The following is a 10,407-nucleotide window of genomic DNA, read 5'->3' on the forward strand; positions in this document are numbered from 1 at the left end:
TCCCCCTCGTGTCCATGCTTTGTGCTTCCTGCATATTAGTGACATATACAGGTCAGTAGCCAATCTCAGCAAAAGGCTTTTATTTCAAATTATTGAGATCTTCATTTTTCCCCACTGCCTATAAAGATTATGATGATTTTTGTCATTTTAGGTTGTTTTAAGATAACATTTTTGTCCTATATGCAACATGCAGAGCGAACTCAGTCAGTGCCCACTTCAGGCCCTCCCCTCCAACCAGTAAAGCTGCTACATCTTTCTCTTGCTATATTATTTGCTTAAAATGTATAATTTAAAAAAAATATTCCAGGGTAATCTAGTGGCCATTTTGTTTTAAACACACACACACTCCTTGATATATGTGTCAGGGTAGCACTGTGATCCCTAGAGCTTTTAGTGAATGGTTTTTAAGAAGTAGGTCACCAGACCTTTTTTCCTATGTACCTTCAGGTGGACTCACATCTTCTGCCTTTCAGTTAGCAGTTGGGCATGTTAATTGTTTGCACCACCCAAGAACTCCTTAAACCAGTTGCCCTGGTATAAAAAAAAAAAAAACACCACACACACACACACACACACACCAAACCCTATGGTTGATGGCAGCTTAATTATTAAACAAATAGTTTACTGATGGGAAAATCCATTAATGTAGTTTAGGAAATGCATGTAATAGCCGCCTGACGCCAAAACTCTAGACACAGAAGGACTCTCCTGAAAGTTTGGGAATTCGAAACCAGCACCACCTAACTAGCTTATCCTTACCACCTGACTTTTTTGCTCTGTATTGGAAGATATGTGTTGCTCAGAAAACTAAGAGTAAATCATGTCCAAGGCATGCATCATGTTCTGAGCTGAGTGAATAGACTTCCAGCACGTCATTTTAGATTTGGGGCTCCCATGCAAGATCGTGATAAAGTTCAGGCTATGAAATCAGACCTCACTCATACCTCAGCTCTGTTACCTACCAGAAGACCCATGGGAAAGGAACAAAAAAGACTCTATGTACATGGAGGACACAAATATATTTGCTTTTTAGAGATGGGGATTAAATGGAATAACGAATCCATGTGAAATCCAGACTTCAGAGCTAGGATGCAGCATCTGGAAAAGTCTCAATAAAAAACATTGAACAATTGTAAATAGTATTATAAAACAAAATGTGTAGGAATGATTGAATGAAAATGAATTAATTTTTTGAAATCAAAACATGAAGACTTATAGTCTAAAGGGGGAAGAGCATGCTAAATATAAGGCTAGAATGAAAACCTAAAAATACGGCAAAGTCATTAATTTAAAAAAAAAAAAAAGAAAAGAAAGAGGTTTGTTTTCTGTTTTGTTTGGATTTGTTTTGTTCTGCTGGTGGAATTTCCTCAAAAGGAACTGTTAACAAATATACCTACTAACCAGAATTTCATTGGCAAAATACAGGCCAGTGGACACATCCTATCAGTAAAATTAAGGATCAAAGCTCTGTGTGCTGATGTTATTGTTAGGTTCTAGTGAGCTCCAGCTCCTAACTGGCCGACTCACAACAGATTGAAACTTTGCCCAGACTTGCTCCATTCTCACCATCTCCACTTTGCTTTACGCCTGTTGGTGCATTTGCCTAGTATAGGGCCTCACACAGAGACTCACCTGTGTGCTCAGTAAATCTTTAGTCAAGCAAAAACTAAAAAAGACTAGAGCAATACCAAGAGTTGTGGTTGAGTTGACGACTCTAAGGATCCCACGAGTGTCAGAGCAGAGTCTCAGTGGCTCGTCTTTGAGAAGCAGACCTTTCTTCCAACGTACCTCCGCATGAACTCAAACTTCCAAACTTTCTCTTAACAGTCAAGTTCATTAAAAGTTATGGTATCCGAGGACTCTGCCTAAAACAAAAACACAACTTCAATGCCATGAAATCCATTCCCACTCATAGCAACTCTGTGAGTCAGGGCTGAACATCCTAATAGGGTCTCCAGAGCCGTAATCTTTATGGAAGCAAACGATCACATCTTTCCCCCACAGAGTGGGAGATGAACTGGTAGGTACGACTGTTGACTTGTCAGGTAGAACCTGAGAACTTAGCTACCATGCCACAAGGACTCTGCCTAAACCAGGACTCTTTGCCACAGCAATACGTAGGGTCTGCTCATGAAAGTGAAGAGGACTTGATCAGACTTGATCTTGCAGAGAATTAAAGACTCCAGCCTTCAATGTGGATTATACCTCAACATTAAGAAAACAAAAATCGTCACCACTAACAGACAGATGGAGAAAATATTGAAGTTGTCAATTATTTCACCTTACTTTGAGCTACAATCAAAACCCTTGGTACTAGCAGTCAAGAAATCAAAAGATGTGTTGCATTAGGAAAATCTTCTGTCAAGAACCTCTCCAAAGTTCTAAGGAACAATAATGTTAGTTTAAAAATTAAGGTGCACCCGCCCAAGACATGATCATTTCAATTACTTGCTATGTATCTAGGAGTTGGACAATAATTATGGATGAGAGAAAAATTAATGTCTTTGAGTTGTGGTGTTATAGAAAAGCACTGAATATCCCATGAACTGTCTAAAGAACAAACAAATGTCTTAGAGAATGTATAATCAGGGTACTTCTTAGAGGCAAGGATGATGAAACTCATGTCACATACTCTGGGCATTTTGTTAGAAGGGACAAAACACATCATCCTTGGAAAGGTGAAGGGTCAGTGAAAGAGAGAAAAACTCCCAAAAAGATGGATTGACATAGTAACTGTAAATCAGTAAAGGATGGTACAGCACAGGGTAAGGCTCAGCTCTGTTCACAGGGTACCTATGAGTTGTGGTCAACTAGATGGCACCTGACAACAATGAACAGTCTGTTGTCAAAACACTATGTCGGTTGTATTGTGTATCATCTTCCTAATGCTGCTCTGGGCTTTCTCCTCAAGATCAAAATAAAAATCCTTTCCATGATTTAGAAAGGTGGGCCTGCTCACCTGTCAGGCCTCAAGTTCCGCTTCACACCCTCTCCTGGGTCATTCAGGATCTAGCTTGCTTGCTTTTAGTTCCTGCTAGGCTCTGCCACCCTTTCCAGCCTGAAGGGTTTGCAAGGACCCCTCTCTTTACATCCAACACACCTCCACATCCTACCTCACACACACATATTTTTCCCCCACCTGCCTCTCAGCTGGTTTGTTCTGTTGGTCTTTTTCTCTGAGGCCCCAGTAAGCAAACCTCTCTTGAACTAGCAGAGAAGGAGGAAGTCTGCAATGCATGTTCTCACAGTTCCCTATACATCCCCTTCTTAGAACTGGCTTCAGTCCTCATTAGGTGTTAACCAAGTAGTCACGTCTGCGCCCTACAGCATGTAAAATCTGAAGGCAGGAACTGGGGCTGCCTGTGTCTTCACCCCAAGTACCTCCCTTAGTGTTTCACAAATGTCAACGTGCCTCTGAATGACCCTAGGATTTCCTTAACCTACAGATTTTTATTCATTAGGTCCAGAAAGGACAGAGACATTCTATTTCTTTTTATATTTTTTCCCCTTCATTCAATGTTGCACATTTTCCTTCTTGCTCATTCCCCCCCCCACCCCAGTTCGCTTTTCACTTTGAAAAAAAAATTATTTCCTTGTTATATAATACCCCCATCCACTTTACTATGCAACTCTTATTCTAGACTCTTGCCATGCAAATAATACCTAATCATATATCCCTTTTAAGCAGTTCTTTCCCTCATCTGTGTCAATGCCACTAATTCAGGGATCCACTTTGAGTAGTGAAGTCCCACAGTCCTGTCTGCTCACTGAATTTCAACCATCCTATCCTTCCAGCATCACAACTAGGATGATACAGAAGACCTTTGCATCTTTCCTCCAACTATCTAGGCTCCCAGCTGGTGTCTCCAGAGCCTTTTCCTTTCCTCCCTCCTCTGGGCTCATACTCTCCTGTTCAGCTCACTCTCTCTTTCTCTCTCCCGACCTCCTCCTGCTGTGTTGGTGTCAGGCTCCCTGTAGAGACCCCCCCCACAGGGCCAACTAACTTCTCCCCAAAGCAAAGAAAGAACATCTTCCCCACAGTTTCTGCATTCCTTGAAGAGGACCAGCTGGGACTGTGGGAACAAAGCCTCCAGGCCCTGGGAAGGCGGGTCTCCTGTGGAACAAAGAATCAACATTCAAACTGGGCCTACTGCACCTGGGGGTTGGGGCCCCTCTACCCGACAGTCCGGGCTGGTTGAGAGGGAAGGAGGAGCCAGGCTCCCAGATAAACCTGCTAAAAGTCACCTGAAGGATAATGGGAGCTGGAGGACAAAAGCAGCAGTTTAGCCACTCAACCTGAACCCTTGTTCCTATTCCCAAACTTAACAACTGCATTCAAGAGTGCATTTACACAGAATAGAAAATGTGTTTAAAACCACTCATTATTAAAAACTCCTGAGGAATCCAACCACAGTTTTTAACTTGATGGTGTTGTTGTTGTATATCTAGTCAGAACTGACCCATAGCTGACTCTCCAGTGGGTTTTCAGAGGTGGTCAGTTGCAGGGGGTGGGGATTTCTCATCTTTCTCCCACAGAGCAACTAGTGGACTTGAACCGTGTACCTTTGGGTAGGCTGTGCAACTTCTTGCCATTAAGCCACCAGAACTCCCTATTTACTTGATAAGAAGCCACTATTCCTATATTACAGAAATTTTTACTAAGTTTCCCATCTGTAGTTTCTCAGAAGAACTATAGGATGTTTGAGCCGTTGAGTCTTAAATCTTTGCATACCTCTGGGATGCCCACCTCTGCCCTCTTTGTCTCTCAGTGTGAAGTGTGGCTCACAACTTAGGTCTCTAGAGTACAGTACTTGCTATTTATCATTGTAACCTGGATCTTACCTACTAAATGTAAAATGTAGAAACTACATGAAAATATTTCTTGTTAGGAATTTCTCATGTTGAGTAACATTTCAGGATGGGAAGTTCCATCATTAACATGAATTTTGCCATGTCTCAAAGAAGTCAGCAAATGAAACATTACATGAATACAAAAAAATAAAAGAAGTCACTAGTTACTATTCCTGGCTTATACACTGGAGTCCCTGGAGTGCAAAATTAAAGCCCCAAGCTATGGGTTAAAAGGTTGGAGGCTTGAGCGCAGCCAGAGGTGACTCAGAAGAAAGACCTGCTGAGAAAATGTTATGCACTGGGAAGTCTTTGGAGCACAGCTCCACCCTGTCACACAGGAGGCAGAAATGAGTTGGATTCAACTCACAACTGTCCTACCGCTGTGTAGTCAATTCTGACTCCTGATCACCCTCCACTAGGCTTCTGTAAATCCTTATGGGAAGAGAATATTACCTATTTTTTTCCACCCCAGAATGGCCAGTAGATTTGAATCACAAAGCCCCTCACATAGTGCATTATGCCTCCTGGGCTCCTGAAAACAAGAACAACACCCCTAAAAGTAATTGTTGATATCTAATCTACAAATCTATCAGCAATAGATCAAAACCTTTCCATATCCTATGACATAACTATAATCTCTGTCACGTTTAAGCCCAGTGTTGCAGTCACTGTGTGTGATCCATCTCCTTGAAGGGTTTTCTCTCTTTAAACTGACATCCTTGCTTTTAGACTTTAAAAGTGGTTCTTGACAGCAGAGTAGTTAAATCCTTCTAGAATTAACTTTATTCTTTCCTTTAAAAAGTGAATTTTAAAAAATTCTTGCCATTGCCATTTAAAAAAAATCATGCCATTAAAGATACAACACACAGGAAAACACATGGAGTTTATAATACTTTTGTCTCACAACTTTGGCCATGTTGTTAGGAGGGTCCAGTCCTCGGAAAAAAAGGCATAATGCTGGGGAAAGCAGAGAAAGGGTCAGCGAAAGAGAGGAAGATCCTCAGTGAGATGGACTGAAGTGCTGACTGCAACAATGGACTTGAATATGAAGGAGATTGTGAGGATGGCACAAGGTAAGGCAAGTTTCAGACCTGTTATTCATGGAGTCACTATGAGTTGTAGTCAACTTGATAGCATCTAACCGCAAAGTTTCTAATCTCCTGAAGAACGAAGTCAGGTAAAAAAATCAACAACAAATCAGGTGAGGAGTAGTGTAGAGAAAGAACCAATCCCCATGTTATTATATTGAGAGAGAAGATCTATCTATCCTGTTAAATCAAACTCCTTCATGAATAAATATCCATTTTCTTTGCTAGCTTGACCAGCTGCCACAGTTATGATGCACATGGACAAGGCAGATTGTGAGAGCTGTATAATGACCAAGAATGGCAGAGGAAGAACTGATGCCTTTGAGTTGTGATGCTGGAGAAAAGTCTCGAACATACCATGGACTATCAAGAAAACAAATAGGTCTGTCTTGGAAAGGATGAAACCAATTTTCTCCTTGGAGGCTAGGATTCTGAAGCTCTGTCTCTCGTACTTTGGGCTCACGGCCAGGAGGGACCAGTCCTTGAAGAAGGACATCATGTTCGGAAGGGTCCGAGGGACAACGCAGAAGAGGAGGACTCTGGAATGGATCGATACAATAACTTGGGCAATGGAGGTGGGTGTGTCGGAGTCAGGAAGGCTGGCTTTGGACAGGGCAGGCTTCAGAGCTGTTGTACATAGGGTTGCTATGAATCACAGGCAACTCAACAATCTCTATTTCCCCCTGAGATTCCTTTCTACCAGAGATAGAAACGATATCTGACTGGCTGAAGACAGCTAAGACTCACGGGTGGAACCTGACGCACACTGACATCAACAGCTTCAGAGCATAAAACACATGGACTACTTCAGGTTTCAAATAAGTGGATTGGATCAGTGGTTGGTTGAGTCTGTGAACAATGACAAAAAGAGGACGTGAGGATGCTGGGAATGTCTCCCTTCCTATGACCTCCAATCCCTTGTGTCACCCACCATTCTGACTTTGGTCCTTAATGTCACTTATTGATTAGTAGTAAGTTTCACATCAATTCTTCCTGTTCAAATTAAAAGTGAAGCTGAAGAATATAAAACCAAGTCAACAAGAAACAAAATATGACCTTAAGTCTATCCCACCTGAATCTAAAAATCATCTCCAGAATAGGTTTGAAGCTTTGAACATGAATGCTCAAAGACCAGATGAGTTACAAGATGACATCAAAGGTACTGTCCATAAAGAGAGCAAAAGGTCATGACAAAAGGAAAAGAGGGAGAAAAAATCAAAATAGATGTCAGAGGAGACTCTGAAAATTGCACTGGAATATCAAGAAGCCAGAACAAAGGGGGGGGAAATTGCCAAAGACAAAGAGCTGAGTAGGAGATTTAAAAGGTCAGCTCAAGAAGACAAAGCAAATATTATAACAGAAAGTACAATGAGTTGGAGTACAAAAAGGGAAGAATTCACTCAGGATTTCTAAAGTTGACAGAGCTGAAAAACAAATTCAAGCCACAAGGTACAATACTGAGAGTTGCTATGGGGGAAATAGTGAATGATCCAGAAAGCATCAAAGGAAAATGGAAATAACACAGAATCACTGTACCAAAAAGAATTGGTTGGCACTGAAAAAATTCAGAAATTATCATACGATCAAGAGTCAATGGTGAAGAAGGAAGAAGTTCAAGCTGCACTGAGACACTGGCGAAAATTAAGGCCCTAGAAATCTGTGGAATACCAATTAATACGTTTCAACTAACAGATGCAACCTTGGACATGCTCACTAGTCTATGCCATGAAATTTGGGGGACAGTTACTTGGTTGACTGACTCAAACAGAGTCCTATTTGTTACCATTTCTAAGAAAGGTGGTCCAACAATAATGTGAACATTATTGAATATCTTATGCAAGCAAAATATTTCTGAATATCATCCAAAACCAGTTAGAACAGTACATTGACAGGAAACTGTCAGAAGTTCAGACTGGGTTTATAAGAGGCCATGGCACCAGGAATGCTGGCTGGAAGCAGAGAAATATGGGAAGAATGTGTATGTGTGTTTTAGAAACTATCCAAAGGCATTTGACTGTCTGACTCATAAATTATGGCTAAAATTGAGAAGAATGAGAATCCCAGAACGCTTAACTATGTTCATTTGAAACCTATACCTCAACAAGAAGCTGTTGTCCAACCAGAGCAAGGGAACACTGCATAGTTTAAAATTAGGAAATGTGTATGTCAGGGTTGTATCCTTTCTCCATAGTCAATCTGTATTCAGTGCTAATCACTCAAGGAGCTGGACTCTATGAAGAAGAATGTGACATTAGGATCCTAGGAAGATTTAACAACCTATGTTATGCACATGGCACAACCTTGCTTGCTGAGGAGGATTTGAAACACATGCTGCAGAAGATCAGACTACAGCCTTCAATATGGAAGGATGAAAGACTATAGCCTTCAATAGGTTGCATTTCAACATCAAGAAGATGTTACTGGACTGGTAACAATATCGTGATAGGTGGAGAAAATATTGAAATTATCAACAATTTTATGGTACTTAGATCCACAATCAACACCCTTGGTATTAGCAGTCAGGAGATCAGGAAACACATTACGTTGGGCAAGCCCACTGCCCAAAGTACTGAGGAGCAATAACGAAAAACACTAATTTGAAGACTAGGGTACACCTAATTCCGGCCACAGTCTTTTCAATCTTGCTATGTCTCTGAGAGACTTCGAACAATGAGTAAGGATTACAGAAGTAGACTTGATTTGAATTGTGATGTTGGATAAAATTACTGAATATCTCATGGGCTGTCAAAAGAACAGATATGTTTTGAAAAAAAGTGTAGCCAGAATGCTCCTTGGAAGCAAAGATGGTAAAGTTTTGTCTTGCATACTTTGAGGATGTTCTACCTTGGACAGACTATTCCTTGGAAAGGGAAATCATGCATGGAAAGGCGGTGGAGGGTCAGTGAAGGAGGAAAAGACCCTTAGTAAGAGGTATTGACACAGTGATATATGGGTGCAAGTGTGTTGGAGATGATGAGGATGGCACAGGATAGGGCAGAGTTCAGATCTGTCGTTCATAGAGATGTCACAAATCATACTTAATGGCACATAACAACAACGTCACTTATTTCCCTTAGGTTGCTGTTCAAAACATTTGTCAGGACCCACAAAATCTCTGAATTCTCTGGTATTACCTTTGCTGTGAGTATTTTCCCCCATTTGCAGTGACAAGACCTGTTACTCTTTCTCAGAATCAGACGTAGGTTTAGACAACCCCCACCTGTTGCTTGGACAGAGAATGTTGTTCTTTAATACTGACCAGTTGGTGTTTGTTCTGACAGTGACTACATGTAACAGAGAATAAATTCCCCATGGGGTTTTCTTGGCTGCAATCTTTAACAGGAACAGAGCACTAAGTTTTTCTTCAGAAGAGGAGCTGCTGTATGGGAGTGAAGCTCCAACCTTGGGTTTAGCAGCTGGCCTCTTGAATGAGTACGAGGGCCCCCTTGAATGACGGCAGCAATAGCTGGATTACCAAGGGCACTGAACTCTTGTATCTGCTTTTGATCTGATTGTTAAAATTTTCCTGTTGCTTATTTTTTAAATTAATTCACTTTTATTGTAGTGAATATAGATATGTATATATGCACAAACAGCTAAAAGGAGCCCTAGTCTGTTTGACGTTTCCTCAAAAAGTTGAAAATAGAAATTCCATATGACCCAGCAATTTCACTGCTTAGAATATGCCCCAAGAAAGATGAGAACTGAGGCACAAAGATTTGTACACCTGTGTTCATAGCAGCGTTATTCACCGTCATAAGACCATGGAAACAGCCCAAATTTCCAACCACAAAAGAATGGATTGAGAAATTATGGCACATTCACACAATGGAATACTGCACAACACACAGGAACAACAATTTCATAAATCACTACCTAACTTGGGAGGGACTGGAGAGCATTATGTTAAGTGTACTAACTCAGGCCCATAAGAACAAATATTATATAACACCATTACTGTAGAAAGAGAAAGATAACTAGTAAAATGTGTATGAGGATCTAAGGCAGGAGGGTAGGAGCAGAGGGGGGAGGATGGGGGAGGGGGAGGGTAATCATTAGGTTGCACAATTTGATGGGTGAAGGGAGGGGTGGGTAAAAGAAATGGGAAAGATCTGGTGTGAAAACAATGTGCATGAACTTTGCAAGTAAACCAATTTAAAATAACATTTAAAAAAAAAAAGGAGTCCTAGTGGTGTAGTGCACAAACTAGAACCTATTGAACTGCTAACTGAATGATTCACCAGCTATATCATGGAAGAAGGATGACTCGTCTCTTCCCATTAATATTTACAGCCTGAGGGAGGGTCACTTTGGGTAAGAATCAATTTCACAGCAGTAGGTAATGCTTATAGTTACACACAGACACACACACACACATACATATATAACAAAAAATTTACATTCCAATGTTTTTCATATGTAGAATTCAGTGCTATTAATGACTTTCATCCTGTCACACAGCCAACAC

General features: G+C 40.9%; 1 pseudogene; it reads left to right on the forward strand.

Moving 5' to 3' along the window:
* LOC102870258 overlaps positions 1-9,393 on the forward strand; it is a 29,626-nt pseudogene extending 20,233 nt beyond the window's left edge.
* The last annotated feature ends 1,014 nt before the right edge of the window (positions 9,394-10,407 follow it).

Source organism: Elephantulus edwardii, unplaced genomic scaffold (assembly GCF_000299155.1).
Source record: "Elephantulus edwardii isolate Elephantulus edwardi_28Jun2011 unplaced genomic scaffold, EleEdw1.0 scaffold00056, whole genome shotgun sequence".
In the NCBI taxonomy this organism is placed as follows: Eukaryota; Metazoa; Chordata; class Mammalia; order Macroscelidea; family Macroscelididae; genus Elephantulus; species Elephantulus edwardii.